Consider the following 16264-nt stretch of genomic DNA (forward strand, 5'->3'; position numbering starts at 1 on the left):
TGCTCTGCAACACCTAGATTTTTACGTAGTTTCTAGGGATCTGAATTTGGGTCCTCATACTTCTGTAGCAATACTGTACCAACTGAGTCAGCTCCCCAGCCCACAGTCTCTGTTTTTGCAATACAGCAGTGCTCTTGAACTGTAAATGACAAAGGACCAGAGATGCCAAGCGAGATGAGGTATAAAAAGGTGTGCATGGAGTGATGGACAAAAAGCAGGTTCCCAGGCCCCCTGAGCCTTTGAGGCCAGACCCTGTATGCAGGAGTGTAGGATTGGTAAGGGGGGGGGGGGGAGAAGAGGAAAACATGCTGCCAGATGCCCATTTTCCAAACAGCATCTTCCATGGTACACACACACCCCCCAAGTCTGATGCACACTTACTCAGGTATAAGAACCATTCTCTAGAAAATACCCCCCAACGTTGGTTTAGAAGACTGTTTACAATGGTGTCATAAGAGCCCCTCACATGTTCTTCAGGGTGGGTGTGATACTTAGCTTGTAGACTTGACACAACCTAAAATCACATGGGAAGAAAGACTCGATAAGGGATTATCTATATTGAGTTGGCCTTGTAAGCATGTCTGCGGGAAAGTGTTTAGTGAATTGATGTGGGAAGACTCAGCCCACTATGGGCAGCACCATTCCCTGGGCAAGGGGCTGTGACTGTGTGTAAGAGTGGAGAAATCAAGCTGAACATATGCGGCTGCTCAAGCAAACACACAGGCATTTTTCCCTGTCTGTTCTCCACTGTAGGTATGATGTGATCAGCTGTAGACTGTAACCTGGAACTGTAAACTGAAACAAATCCTTGTCTTACCTAAATTGCCCATCCCCGGATATCTTATCACAAAAACAGAAATGAAACTTGAACAGTAGGTTCACGATTTTGCACTCTCGGCTCATCTTTGCTAGAACATTCATCCTGCTGAATATGTAGCCCTGTTTGGAAGCACAGTTTGGAAGAAAAGTCTACCTTCTTCTGTTCCATCTTTTGTAATGTTGCATTTACTCTTCTGTTCGGTTACATCTCAGCACTTTTGCGTCTCGGAACACAACCTAATGCAGTGGCAAGAACTGGGTTTGGGGCTCAGATTCTGCCTGAACTTTTTCAGTTCGATTTTTTTTCAGTCCATGTAGATTTTTGTTTTGTCTTAAGCCTTGAAAAGTTGTTTCATTTTTACTAGTCTTCTTTCTGAAGTGGAAATAGTTAACTAACTTATACAATATTATGAAACTAAATGACAGAGTACATAAAAAGTTTTGTCAAAAGCTCTCAGTGTAGTTTTATGATGAGATTTGTTCCCAAGAAGGTACAGGAATCACCAATAACAACAAACACATCAACACTTCTACCAACATCAACACCTCCCCAACATCAACACCTCTCCAACATCAACACCTTCACCATCAACACCTCCCCAACATCAGCACCTCCACCATCAACACCTCCCCAACATCAACATCTCCACCAACACCAACACCTCAACCAACACCAACATCAACACCTCCACCAACATCAACACCTCCCCAACATCAACACCAACATCTCCACCAACATCAACACTTCCCCAACAGGAAGTCTGTAATCTTGGGAAACCCCTAACCTGTGGATGAGTTCTTTCTTAAAGCACTAAGACAGTATTCTGGGCTGTGGTTATAACTTGGCGGTAGAATAGATGCTTACCTTGTGTAAAGCCTTAGGTTCGATTGTTAATATGGGGGGAGGGATTAAGGAATGAGAAGAAAGAGAAAAAAAGAAAATACTCCAAATAAAGTAGGTACTCAACTCTGTTTAGCCAGTGAGTAAATGTTACTCCCTGGTGTGAATGCCCTTACTCAGAAAATGGTAGGGTTCAAAAAATAGTAAATGTCTACCTAAAGCCAGATGGGGTGGTACAGGTTTGTAATCTCAGCACATGTGGCTGAGGGGCATGGAACAGGAGGATCACTGCAAGTTGGAGGCCAACCTGTACTACATAGTGAGTTAGAGACTATCCTGGGCTGTTCAGTGAGACTTTGTCTCAAAAGCAGACTAAGTATGGAAAACACTCTAGGGTTCTAGGGAGGTGGCTCAGCAGTTAAGAGCACAGAAAGCTCTTGCGGAGGACCCACGCTGAGTTTGCAGCATCCACATCTGGAGGCTCCCACTCCCCGTAACTCTGGCTCCTGGGATCTGATGCCCTGTTCTGGCTTTATCAGGAGCCTATACTCATGTGCTCATATCCACATAAAGACATACATGCACACAGGCACAATTAGAAAATAAAATTAAATCCACTGAGATAACCCGACTGTGAGTGGAGATGGCCGCTGGGCACACAGTCACTTAAAAAGAACATCTGTAACATACCACACGTTCTCTATAAATTCTCCTCAGTTTATCAGACAATTCAGTCCTCTGCTTGTATGCTTAAATCGCATAGCTGACTTAAATTTTAAAATCAGAGAGTTGTTTTATTTGAAACCCACGCTAAATAAATGCTTTCACAAATGATCATTTTAATGATACATTTATAAACTTATTTATTGTGCTAGATTAGCCTTCAGAATGAAGACACACACCCCCTTCATTGGTGATTTGGCCAATAGTTCCAGTTGATTGAGATTGGTTGGTTCCATTTTAACCTCAGAAACTAACCCAACAAACTTTAACATCTGTAAAAGGGATCTACTCACACATTCGTGGAGATACACACCAGTAATTTATGGTGGTTCTGCACGTGGGATCTTAGCTGTGGGTTTGCAATGCACCATACTGTATCAGAGAAAGAGGAGAAAGGAGAAAAATATCAGTAACCTAGAAAGAACTAAGAAAATTTGGAGAGATAGAGGGCGAGGGAGAGGAAGGGATAAAGAATGTGAATTCGACAGTGCATGAAGAGGTATCTAAGCAGAGAAGCGTCTTAGATTCTTCTGGATCTTTCCTTGCTAGCATTAAGGCCCTCACACTCACCAGGCTCAGCTCTGAGCACTTCCTGTGGATAATGCCATTTAATATGAGACAATTACACTACCATCTCCATTTCACAGGTGAGAAAGCTGAGGACCGGAGAGGTTGAATAACTTGCCACGCCTCCACAGTTAGTTAGTGGTAGAACTCAGGCTTTTACTCCAGCAGTACGGCATCACAGCCCAAGTTCTCGCTTCTTCTAGGACTCTAACAATATGCCACCTCAAGGATCGTTCGCAAACATAAATGAGCATCCCCTTCTCTGGACCGCATAGTACAAGGTGCTGGGCCTGAAAAGTAGGCAAACACTGGCAGGGTAGGAATGTGGCAGGAAGGCTGAGGGCCTAAAAATAGACCTTTAGCAAGGCAGTCCAGTTAGACAGAAGGAAGTCAGAGTGTGCGTGCAGCTGGAGAGGATTCCTGCAGTAGTGACCCTGAACTGGCCCATGAAGGACAGGGGAAGTCAAGGCAACAGAGACACCAGCCATTTTCAGGCCGGGAGAGCACACTGGCTGCAGGGCTCTTGGGTAAGAGGGAAGGAAGGAGGCATTCATGCATAAAATCATCATTTCGTACATCATACATAACTGTTTGATTCCTGTCAATTCTGTCTCAATAAAACTGGGTAGGGTAGGTAAAGCATAGAAAGAGGCAAAGCTGGATGTGGAAAGAGAAGTTCTAATTACTAAGGGTATTAGCCGGAGATCAGTGTACGTGTGTGAGTGTGTGTGTGTGTGTGTGTGTGTGTGTGTGTGTGTGTGTGTGTGTGTGCATGTTGGGGAAAAAGGAGAGATGCTCCGTGGATTGACTCAAGAGCACCTCTCCCTGCCAGTGTTTTTCTAAAGGCCCTGGGAGGCTCTGGTCACCTCCCGCAAGGCTGGAAGCCAAGCATCATCAGTATCTTTCCAGAGTGAGAAATTATAGAATCAGGCAATCCTCCATCTCTCCATAACCATTAAATTCCCATGTGCCCTGGAACCACCACGGAGCTTGGTGGAAGGCTAGTTACCAGCCCCACTGGTGGTTTGAGATGCTAGAGTCTGGGGTATACCCTAGGATTTTGTAACCAGATCTCAGGTGGCCCAGACACTGCCTGATGGCCACCTTGGGACACACACACATTCTAGAACCACCGTTCTGTGGACCCAGCTCAATCTCTTGAGTAGGAAGGCAGAAACTTGGCCAAAATCACTTGGATCATTCTTAGGTCACATTAAAATTAGAAATGTCCTTGGAGGAAGATCACCAAATCTCTTCTTTGCTATAAATGCTTCTTTTATTTTTAAACATTTCTGTAATTTAACAAAACTCATATCCAGATATTTCTAATATTCTGGATCATTTTGGTCTGTAAGGGGTCAAAATATGGTGACTTCTAGGGTTCTTTGGAATTTTAAGAATTGGTCCTTTGAAACCTCTGTTTGCAAAGCAGGAAGTCAATGGTTGCCCAGAACAAACACTTGAATCAAGCAATCTGTTCCTTTGGAGGGCTTTTACGCTGCAGCGTTTAAGCAACTTTCCATGATCCAGGAGAGTTTGAAACTGAGTCCTTGTGGAATGGACCATAACTGTGAAAACAGGAGGTCTGTGCTGTGAGTGTGGTCTGCTAGCAAAGACAAACTGTATCCTGAGGGCTGTTATTTCCTCCTGCAGATAAGGCAGGAAGGGCTAGGAGACCAAGATCACTGACGAGAAAGGATGGAAGGAGGGATGGGGAGGAATCTGTGTGTTCCTTCCCCCCACCCTTTGTTTACAGGAGTTGGGGTAGGGGTGGAGCTAAAACCCTCCAAAGTCTCTCAGCTGCATGTTAGGAGCATGGACGCTACGGAAGAACAACTGAAATCTTTTATACTTAAAATTTAAAGGGGGACAGAGGGGTTGTCAGGGTGGCCCAGTGGGTAAAGACACTTGCTGCCAAGCCTCTCTTGGCATGATGGAAGTAGAGAAACAGATCCCCAAAGGTGTCCTCTGACCAAAATGCACAAGGGCATGCCACTTTCAAAGCCACCAGAGTGTTGTCATTTGGCTAACAAAGAATTTACATAGTAAGGGTTGGAACTGGTTTCACGGGCTTTCTAGGTTTAAGAGTGTCCATGTTTCCCAAACACACAAATTCAATAGAAAATCGTGTTTCCTCAAAGCAACTCTCGATAGGAAGTCTTTCTGGTTCTCGGGATGCTTCCTATTATGTTGGAAGTAGAGCGGTCCATTCTAGAGGAACCTTCGCTGAGAGGTGTCTTGGGAGACACACATTGGGAAGCGGATGCTTTGATGAGAGAAATACTTCATGTAGTTAAGAAAACTCCAGTGGCACCAGTCATGGGAACTCTTGGCTGGAGTCCCTGTCCTTGGGAGGTAGAAATGGGAGGATCAGAAGTTCAAGGTCACCCTCGGCTACATAGCAAGTTTAAAGACAGGGGTGAATATAGGAGAGCCTAGCTTAGAATCAACAAACAAGAACAAAACACAAAGAGGCCTGGGCTGGTAGGTAGGAGGAAGGGGCAGGGGATTTCACAACAGAGAAGAGAGACCCATGCCACCACCACTAACCCTCAGATGCACACTCACACCCACCACCAGCAGCACTAAACCTCAGATGCACACACTCACACTAGGCACCACCACTAACACTCAGATGCACACTCACACCCACCACCAGCAGTACTAAACCTCAGATGCACACACTCACACTAGGCACCACCACTAACCCTCAGATGCACACACTCACACTAGGCACCACCACTAACACTCAGATGCACACTCACACCCCTCTATTGTCCTCACACAATTTTTGCTCCACAAATGACAGAAATGACCTGTTTACTTGTCAGCAACTGCTCTTTCAGTCAAGATCTTTTTTTTTTTTCTTGAGACCAGGTTTCTCTGTGTAACAGTCCTGGCTATCCTGGAACTCACTTTGTAGACCAGGCTGGCCTCGAACTCACAGACATCCACCTGCCTCTGTCTCCCGAGTGCTGGGATTAAAGGCATACACCACCGCTGCCTGGTCAGTCGAGATCTTATAGGGGGAAAAAATGCCACTCTGACAAATTAATGGAAGAGGTGAGGCCGCTAAGTCTATAGGTGACTTGAAGCACGGAAAAACTGCCCACTTGGTGGCTTCTCCTTGAACAAAAAGTGGCAAAAAGTTGGGAAGATGAGGAGAAGTGTCCTAAGAACTTGGTGAGATCTGTGATGTGGGCAAATGGCTCTCTCTGGATCCGAAGCTGAGGGGAATTATTTCCAGAACTGCAGCCTGGCCACTTCCTCAGTATCTCCTTCCGGGATGCTTCCTTGTACTCCCCAGGGTCAGCAGGGAATGGGGCAGCCTGTCCCTGAGAATTGCTTATTCCTAGTTCTGTAGAAATGCCTTCCTTGAGGACATGGTGATGCAGAATAACGCACACAGCAGAACACAGAAAGATGGAGCTGGACCCGGAGGGGAAGGCAAGGCTAACCAGTACTCTTCTGTTGCTATAGCTGCAGCTTCTCCTTGGGTTCTGGACCAGTGTCTCAGGTACAGATCTTGACTGGGGCTAGTACTACAGGCAGGTGTGGAAGGAAGGAACGAGGGATGGGTTGGCATCTAGATGACCCAGTGCCTATACTGAGTCTCTCAGACCTTGGTTTTCTTTTCTAATCCTGTTGCAAGAGCCTCTGGACCTTGCTAACTCCAAACAAGGTCCCCAGCGCAGAAAGCATCAGTGAACTTGACTGTGTACCAAGAGTTGGTGTTCTGGTATCTGCTGGTGCTAGACACGTGGGAAAATTTAGCCATAGCTGACCCCCCACCTGCTTGGATAGGGGGCAGCTCAGGGTACCTCCCTTACCACTTAGTTGCTGAGACTGAGTTTTCTCATCTATAAAATGAGGATGTGCATAGTCCTTCCTCAGGACTTGAGGGTCTATGGTAACCTGACACTGATTGGCGTGGTAAACAAGGGCAGTAGCAACCACTGGTGCTGTTTCTTAATCTTTTCTGAATATATTTTTATTAATTTTTTGAGAAATCCATATATATATATATATACATATATATACATATATATGCAATGTATTGTGGTTATATTTAACCCCATCCCTCCTCCCTAACTTCTCCCATATCTACCCCTACTCTCCTACCCATCCCAAGTTTGAATCCTCTTTACATTGTTTCTGGGTCCAGTTCTTGCCACCTTCATACTCATGGGTGGAGCCACGTGCTGGAGCATGGTCTAACTACCAGGGACTACACCCTCAGAGAAAACTGCCTCTCCCTTCCTCAGAAGCCATCGACTGGCTGGGGCAAGGGCGGGGTGAGGGCATTGGGAGAAGGGGTGGGGAGTGGGAGGAGGCTGTGAGCCCCTCACCCCTCCACACTAGAAGGCTTCCTGGCTCAATCTTGTGCAAGTCTTGTACAGGCAACGGCAGCTTCTAATGGGTGGTCTGCTTCTTACAGAAAACATGTTCTCTGAACTTGAGAGGGGAATGCAAATGCTGCCAGAGGCTCTGCCTTCTGCACTGGGGCGGTCATTCCACACTCTTGATTAGAGATGGGGTCAGGAGGTAAGAAACGGCCTGTCCCTACGGGCTGCTTCAGCCCTGTTCCTCGGCAAGACTTCCTGTTTCCTTCCTTCAGGTCAGGTGGAGTCAAAGCTTGTGTGCCTCCAGGCCCTGCATACTACACTTTTTTAAAAGGTGACCCAGGGGGCTTGGAACTGAGAATTTTGATACTTTGCTTCCTCATAGTTAGGAAGATATTTCCAGATGGAGCAAGTCAGAGGGAAGTGGGGGACTTTGGGGAAAGGAAGTGGCAGAATTAGCTTCTTCTGGAGAAGAGGGTAGACCCCCGGTGAGTCCTGGGATTCTCATGGCCTTCCTGTTCTGTGAGCTGTCTCCCCGTTTCTACTTGGCGTTAACAAGTCTGTCCTCCACCTACCTTTGTATGTGTGTCTGACAGGCTTTGCTCCACGTTCACAAGGAGGACACTAATGAAAATGACCAGGTGACCTTTACTGCAGTTCCCTCTGCTCCTGTGAAGAGTTCACTGGAGTGGAGAGGGGGGGCTGTATGCAGTAAAGGTGAAATGTCTACAGAGTGTTGCTGTGGGATGTCCTGTATGTCAAATGTGTTGCTCTGATTGGTTAATAAATAAAACACTGATTGGCCAGTAGCCAGGCAGGAGAAAGTATAGGCAGGACAAGGAGGAGAAGAATTCGGGGAAGTGGAAGGCTGAAGCAGAGACACTGCCAGCCGCCGCCATGACAAGCAACATGTGAAGATGCCGGTAAGTCATGAGCCATGTGGCAAGGTATAGATTTATAGAAATGGGTTAATTTAAGATAAAAGAACTAGATAACAAGAAGCCTGCTGCAGCCATACAGTTTATAAATAATATAAGCGTCTATGTGTTTATTATATAAGTGGGCTGTCGGACTGCCGGGGTTTGGCAGGATCCAGAGAGAAAACTCCAGCTACAGAGTGTTTAAAATCAGTAAAAGATGAACCAAAGTCTGAAAAAGGTGATCAACGTATGACATCATTTCTCAACACCACTAAAAACAAACAAAGCCTTGGTTATTGTAAGTTCTGAAGAATTGCTGACATCAGTGAGTTCTACAATATTATTTAAGCTTCTTGTTATTGTATGTGTGCCTTTTGGTTTAAAGTATATTAAATTATACTTTAAACAAAAGCAACTAGCCAGGAATGCTGGTGTATGTCTTTAATCCTAATACTCAGGAGGCAGAGGCAGGAGGATTTCTGTGAGTTTATGATTAGCCTGGTCTACATAGCAAGCTTCAGGCCATCCAGGGCACCACAGTGAGACTGTCTCACTGGAAGAAAAAGGCATATTCAACACTGGAGTTAATTCAGACACCTTTCATTTGTATCATGACTCCTGGCACAGGCAGACTCGGCTCCTTTGTTGCTTTTAATCCTACAGTCTTGGGGGTTACAGAGAAGGCTCAGAGCTTCCTGGACCATATCAGGTAGCTCATGACTACCTTTAACTCCAAGTTCAGGAAACCCGATGCCCCTCTCCTGTCTTCTGCAGTTACCTATACCACATGTTCTACACATACACAGACACAAACTCACAGATAATACAAATACAAAATATTTAATTTAAAAAAGGAGTAGGCTCCACTATGCTTAGAACCCCTGGTGCTCGCCTCAAGTGTCTCTAGTTCCTGATGGAGAAATGATATTGATCCTCATTTGAACTAGAGATTTAAAAGGTAAGCTCTGGGGTTAGGGACATGGCTCAGCAGGTAGGGTGCTTTCTTAACATGACCCAAGCACTGGGCTCCACCCCCAGCATCAAATGAACCTTCCTCGGTGGCCCACATCCCAGCACTTGGGAGCAGAGGCAGGAAGATTAGAAGCTCAAGGTCATCTCTGGCTCCATAGTGTGCACAAGGCCAGCATAGGCTACATGTGGCTCTTTCAGAAACAGTGGCTAGCCTTGTTAGCATGGCTGCTGGAAAGACAAAGAAGCTGGGCAGGAATCACTTCACTTCCATAACTCTGTGAACCATAAGAGTTCTTATTTGTGTTTAAAAATGGATAAGTACAAATTTTAGTTCATATTTAAATATTTCACTGGATTAATAGTATTTTTAAAGGAAAATGTTTCCCTTCTTAGTTAATAATTTTCAATTTAGATAATTAGTCAAAAAATTGCAACGTGAAGCTTGAGTGTGTATGAGGTCTAGGTATACACACACACACACACACGCACACACACACACACACACACACACACACACACACACACACACACACCTATATCTACACTTTCGTGTGTGTATTTGTGTGGAAAGACTGAAAATGTGAATGGCTTTCCCATCCCAGCATTCCCAGTCAGATGAGGCAAGCTGGAGGAGGGGTGTGGGTCTGGAAGAGTCATATGATTGTTGATCAGTAGCAGTGTTTTGTGTACTAACTTTCAAGTCCAAAAATAGCTTCATGGTCCTGAGAGGTGAACCCACATGAACTGAAGGCAATATAAATAGGAAAAGTCTTGAACTTGGAAACCCAGGCCCTTCCTTGTGTTGGGGTAGGTCATCAGAACGGTGGCAGGATAGGCAATCTTTACAGGGCAAGGCATCAGTCTGCACAATCCTAGGTCATTTCAAAGACCAATAACAGCCACCACACACAGCCTTTAACTTCTTAACCTGCCTGAAAAACATAGGGTCAAGCTAGAATCCATGACAATTCACTTTCGTGTTCACCAGCTTGATTAGGAGGACAACGGCAAGGTCAGTTCTTGCATCAGAGGTCCCCATTATAGTGAATGGAGAAGGCACCATACCCATGTGCCTAACCCATGTAAGCAATGGTATACCCATGACTTCGGTCTGGGGAGGCAAAGGATTCATTTGATTTACAGGCATGCCACTAGTGACTAGTGCTTTTCCCCAGTACAAAAACAAACAAATTATTCTGAACATGAGTGAGTTTCTAACATGTGCAGAGTCTGGCAATTATGTGTCCTTACGTTCTCTTTTAAATGATTCACAAGAGGTCACGAGAAAGTGGGGTCATTGCTTCACGAGGACCTTTCTAACTCGTTTCCCCAGATTCTCAATTTTTAGCCTTCCTCATATCCAGGCCTTTAAAAAAGCACAAGGAGTCAAACTTCAGAAAATTGGATTCTCATTTGTGTGTCATGCTCCATCTTCACTGCTACCCCCAACCGTGACTTTGGACTTCTCCTCAGCCAGCCTATTTTCCGCCCCTTTCCATAACTGAATTTCAGAGCGATTGTTATTCACAGATCTAAGTGGGAATTGTCCAGTCCTTTCCCTGTTTCTGCCTCAAGCAAACACCTTCACAGTGCCTGACATGTGGCATAATCTTGAGGCAGTTTTTAAAAAAGAGTTTACTATCCCCAGCGGAATTGAGAGATGAGTTATTACAGGACCATGGCTTGTAAAACATAAAGACAGAGGCCCTGGAGCCAAGCCTTGGGTAGGTAGGTGAGTTGGCAATTGTTATTACTGGCAAACCCTTTCAGGGTTGACCAGAAGGCTAAGTTGACTCATTATTGCTATCCTTGTGTTGTACATTTTGGAAAACTTATGGTTTAAGCTTTCCCCCAGAACCAATTTTTCTTCACCCAAGTAGTGTGTAGTACATGGCAGTTTGGTCATACATCTAGTAATATGGGTTTCATTGGGGTTTTAATGCCATAGAAAACCTCTTGTGGATATGTTATTGTGATGGTTAATCTCAATTAACTATTTGATGAAATCTAGAATCACCTGAGAGATGGGCCTCTGAACATGTGTATGAAGGACTATCTTATTAGATTAATTAAGGGGAAAAAAACCTGCTTTCTGTGGGGGACACCATTCCCTTGGCTGGGATTCTGGATTGTGTATAAAGGAGAAGCACGCTGAGCATGAGTGTCATTGTTCTCTGCTTCCTGACTGAAGACACAGTGGGATCAGCTGCTCCAAACTCCTGCCTTGATGTCACCATCATGATAGACTGTTCCTCACACTCTGAAATGAAAGAAACCATTTCTTACTTAGATAGCTTTTGCCAGTGTGTATTGTCACAGCAACAACAAAGTAACTAAGAGAGTTAGCAACCAGATCACACCCTGATTTGAATATACTGAATTATACTAACAGCAGTTAGTATAATTTCCTAGGCAGCTGAAAACTGACAAGGTAAACGAAAGTGTGCCTTTGAGTCACTCATTCATCTCTTTCAAAAGCATTAGTTGAGCACTTACTATTTTCTTTTTAATATTTCCTACGCATCTTGAATTAACCTTTTATTTCCTCTTTTTTTTCCTCCATGCATGTATGTACATACATACACGAACATGTACATGTGCCACAACATGTGAAGGTCAGAGGTCAACTCAGGCATAGATCACCAAACTAACCAGCTTGATCTAGAAATTTCCCTGTCTCTACCCTCAGAGGCTGAAATTATAGGCAGTTCACCGTGAACACCTGACATTTACATGGATTCTGAGGATCCAAATTCTAGTCCACACACTTGTTTGCAGGAGCCTTTCTTCCCAACTCTTTCTTTTCATTTTCTATACAATCTCTCCTGTATATCCCAGGCTTGTCTTAAACCACTACGTAGCCAAAGATGACCTTGAATTTTTAATTCTCCTGCCTCTCCATCTCAAGTGCTGGGGTAAGTGGTGTATACCATCACTTCTGGTTTATGTTGCTGTGGACTGAACCCATGGCTTTGTGCATACTAGGTGTGATGGCAATTCTTGGTTCTCTTCTTGACTCCATCTGGAATTAACTAAATCCAAAAATGGAGGGCAGATCAGTGAAGGATTATTTGCTTAATTTGAAGTAGGAAGATTACCCTCTAATCCGGGTCTTGAGGCAGGAAGACACAAGCCTTCAGTCTGGGCCACACCTTCTGCTGGAAGCTTATATAAGGACATGGAAAGAAGTTTTGCTCTTTGTTTGCTTGTCCTCACCTTGCTAGCACATCCATTCCTTCACTAGAATAAGAACCTACTTCTTAGGGAGTCCAGCATATATTTGAAGACCAGCTAGAACATACAGCATTGTGAACTGAGCAACTACTGGATTCCTGGACTTTCCATTCACAGGCGGCTATTGTTTGATTAGTTGATTAATTGGATTGCAGCCTATAAGTCATTCTAATAAATCCCCATTCTTTCTTGATTCATTCTATAATTTGTTACTCTAGAAAACCCTGACTAATATACTAGGCCAGAGCTCTACCAACTGGGCTAGCTCCCTAGTCCTTACTTTTTTTTTTTTTGACTGATAATGGAGCTAAAGAAGATGTACTTTGTTGTACCTCTACTTACTTGACTCTGGTTAAGGGTACCTGTGATGGTAATGGAGTGTTGCAGTGAGTCATAGGAGAGGAAGGGGCTTGGAAACACCGCTGTGGGCATCTACCATGCTACTTAGTTTAAGCTGCAAACCCACCATAGTGTTGCTCAAGTCCACACTCCATGGTGTCTCTGTATCTCAGCCTGCATGAAACATGAAGTAGAAAGCTGATTTTGGCTCTGCTATTGTGTGTTTAGAAGCCCTTTTAAAACTCTTTTAGGGCTTATGGAAATTCGAGAGCCCCACATTGGTATGCCAAATGTAGCTGGAAGTTTTCCTGTGTCCTGCCCGGTCCTGTAGCCGCTCAGACCCAAATGAACACACAGAGGCTTATATTATTTTTAAACTATATGGCCTAATGGCTCAGGCTTCTTGTTAGCTAGCTCTTGCATTTTAAATTAACCCATTTCTATACATCTGTACTTTTCCACGTGACTTGTGGATTACCAGCACTTTACATCTTGCTTCTCCTGGCCACAGCTAGCAGCATCTCCTCAGCTCTGCCTTTCTCCTTCTCTCTCTAGTTAGAATGGTCCTGCCTAACCTTATTCTGCCTCACTATTGGCCAGACAGCTTTATTTATCAACCAATCAGAGCAGCACACATTCACAGCATACAGAACGACAAGTAAGCATGTAGGTATCAAGAGTGTATTGGTTTATCACAATGGTTGACTGTGGATGTGATTCAGCTAGATGCTTGAGTTCCTCGCTTGACTTCCTCCAACATGATAGGCTACAACCTGAAATTGTAAGCCAAATAAACCTCTTTTCCCCTGAGTCTTTTTGACAGAGTGTTTTATCACAGTGGCAGAAAGGAAACCAGGATATCTGGGCTTCCTTTGACCTTCTTTGATTTGGATTTTTCTCCTGTTATGCATGAATCTTTGCCTCCTATTTGTCTGGTAGCTTGGGCAATGTGGCTGTTCAGTAGTCATGCTAAACACGTTAGTAAATTTGAAGGAAATTAGTTCCTATCATAAAGGACTGTTTTTTTGGGGGGAGAGGGTTCATGGGAAATGATGAGGCCCTGAAAAGAACTGAGAATGTTGGAATGGGCGGAGGCAAAGCACCTTTAAGGGTTGAACCTAGAGTCCAGTGTCTGTAGATTACGCTCACTGTCAGTCACTGCATACATTATGTGCTGATACACAACATCTGCCCCAGCATGCACCATGAAAGAACTGAGATGCTGGACCAGAATGCACAGGCATTACCATGTAGACCTCAAGAGGGAAAGTATAGCTTCCTTCTATACAGATATCTTCCCAGGTCAAAGAATATCCAGTTCCTTCAACACCTTGCACTCTTCATGGTACCAAGGGAGGAGGGGACTACTGGAAGGAAGCGTCTGTGACAAAGGTAGTTACCCAATAACTGATGCCATGTGCATCACTCCTGAAGTATGTGAGTGACACCTAGGTCCAGCCAGCATTTTTTTTTCGCTCCAGGAATGATGTCACTTCAGAGAACCAGAAAGTATATTTGAGGGTTCAAATCAGCTTCCCCAAAGGAGAGGTCAAGAAGGGTCAAGTGAGGGTTGCTGCTGGCAACTGTAGAGAGCCACACCTCAAGTTTTCCTCTCCCAGGAAAAGGCAAAGAAGGGAGCAGAATCCAACGTAGCTTTCTACTTGCGGTGTGTCTGGGATTGCTGGCAGAGGCTGGGGTTTTAGTGGAGGCACAAGGCGGCAGAAAGAGGTTGTCAACCGCATTCAGCCGGCTTCTAAGATGGAGGATATGGGATCTTCTACTGCAAAATACCACCACTCTCTGAGAGATTTAGAGTAGCGACCCTTAGAAGAATGGGTGTGTTAAGAGTGAGTGTGACGACAACCTTGGAGGCTGCAGCTGAGCACGTATGTGTCCAGAGCCTTCAGTGCAGGCTCTGGCAGACTCTGCATACCACAGACAGCAGTAAAGCCGTTTGTGTGCTGTGAAACAGCTTAGCTGTTTGCCCTTGCCTCTTTGCCAAAACATAGGTCAGCGGCAAAGATGTAAAGATAGTAAAACAGAGCTGACCCTGGGCCACACTGGGTCAGAAGGCTTGCCAACACCTGGTTATAGATGGAAAAACATGGGGCTGACCCAGGCAAGAAGTAGAAATGGGAATGTTTTTCCAGTAGGTTTGCATGAATTTCTTTGGGCAGACTGCTTTGGGCTGGGATTTGTGGTGAGGTATTATGTTCAAATGGTCTTCTCCAGGGAATTCGTGGTCATTGTCTCTTCTCTTGGGGACATGATTTTCTAACAGAAGAATGGTAACCAGAGACACAGCAAGGTTGTTAGGGTTTGGGTGTGGGTAACCTGGAGGTATGGAGATGGCCATTGAGATAGCTCATTTGGAGGGAAGTCAAGGATTTCATTTTGGACACGTACAGCCTGTGGTCCTGTTGAACTTCCGGCTAGAAATGGTACATAGGCAGTTAGGTATATGGGTCAGAGTTTCAGGTCCATAATAGGGACAGACATTTGGGAGTCATTATACAAACATTCAAACCAAAGTGGAGATCACCTCAGGATATGTGTCAACAGAGAAGCATTCCAAAGTTGAAGCCATGGGACAGTTTGCTGAGAGGAGGAACTAGCTGTGAGAAGTGACATGACCCAGCTTAATTTCAGCAGCTTCTTCTTCTTATTGATCATCTACTGCATTCCACTCCTATACTAGGACCTAGGCATAAAATAAATCATATTAGTCCCTGCCCTCAAAGTTCTCATAGTGAATGCCTTAAACTGATCGTTTGCCTGCAGAGTGGTAGCAGCAAAGACTCCTTTGAGGCAGAATGAGATGAGGCAGAGTGAGGGTAGGGTTGTGGGGGGTTGGGGTTGGAGTGAGGGGGTAGGGGAGACACTTGGCTCAGGATAGGAGAGTTAGGAGGGTCTTTGGAGAAAATAACACCTGTAATCGTAAAGAGAAAAGTAGCATCTTGGGTGAAGAAGAGTTGAACAGAAGAAGAAGATGCCTTGGTCCCTACTAGAAAGTGCATGTTGATTGCAGCTGCAATTCTTGCCTGGGAAAGCAGGTCTCTCTTTATGAAGGTTACACCTGACGTGTGAGGCGGCACTTCTATTAACAAGGATGGGTAGCACAACGGATGGATTATTTACTCTGAGTGTGTCCATAGTTTGCTTGCAGAGGTTTGAGTTCAACTAACCACCAACTGCAGCATTCTAGAATTAAAAGAGAAAGGTGTTTCGGGTGATCAAAGTCACCAGGTGGCTGCCACAAGGCAAGGCAAGGCACTCCGTCAGCAGCGGACTCTGAGCCGCAGTCGGGACCATGTGGCAGTTCCATTTCTGAGCTGGCTTTGTTTTCCCTGTAAAGTGTATGGTGAGCACAGAGTGTTCCTAGTGACAACAGGGGACTGTGAGCAGGGGGGAAAGAAAGGGAAAACCACTTTGTCAATGCTCCATTCCACATCAGAGAGCAAACTGTAACCCAGCCACCAAAGTAAGTGAGCATTGTGAAAAAGAAA

General features: G+C 44.9%; 1 protein-coding gene across 1 annotated transcript in view; it reads left to right on the forward strand.

The window, feature by feature from the left end:
• The window catches only part of Adgrf5 (adhesion G protein-coupled receptor F5), a 97108-nt gene that overhangs the window by 8812 nt on the left and 72032 nt on the right, over nucleotides 1-16264 (forward strand). The window lies entirely within an intron of this gene.

The sequence above is a fragment of the Peromyscus californicus genome, unplaced genomic scaffold (assembly GCF_007827085.1).
Source record: "Peromyscus californicus insignis strain IS unplaced genomic scaffold, ASM782708v3 Scaffold_19__1_contigs__length_69161282, whole genome shotgun sequence".
Classification (NCBI taxonomy): Eukaryota; Metazoa; Chordata; class Mammalia; order Rodentia; family Cricetidae; genus Peromyscus; species Peromyscus californicus.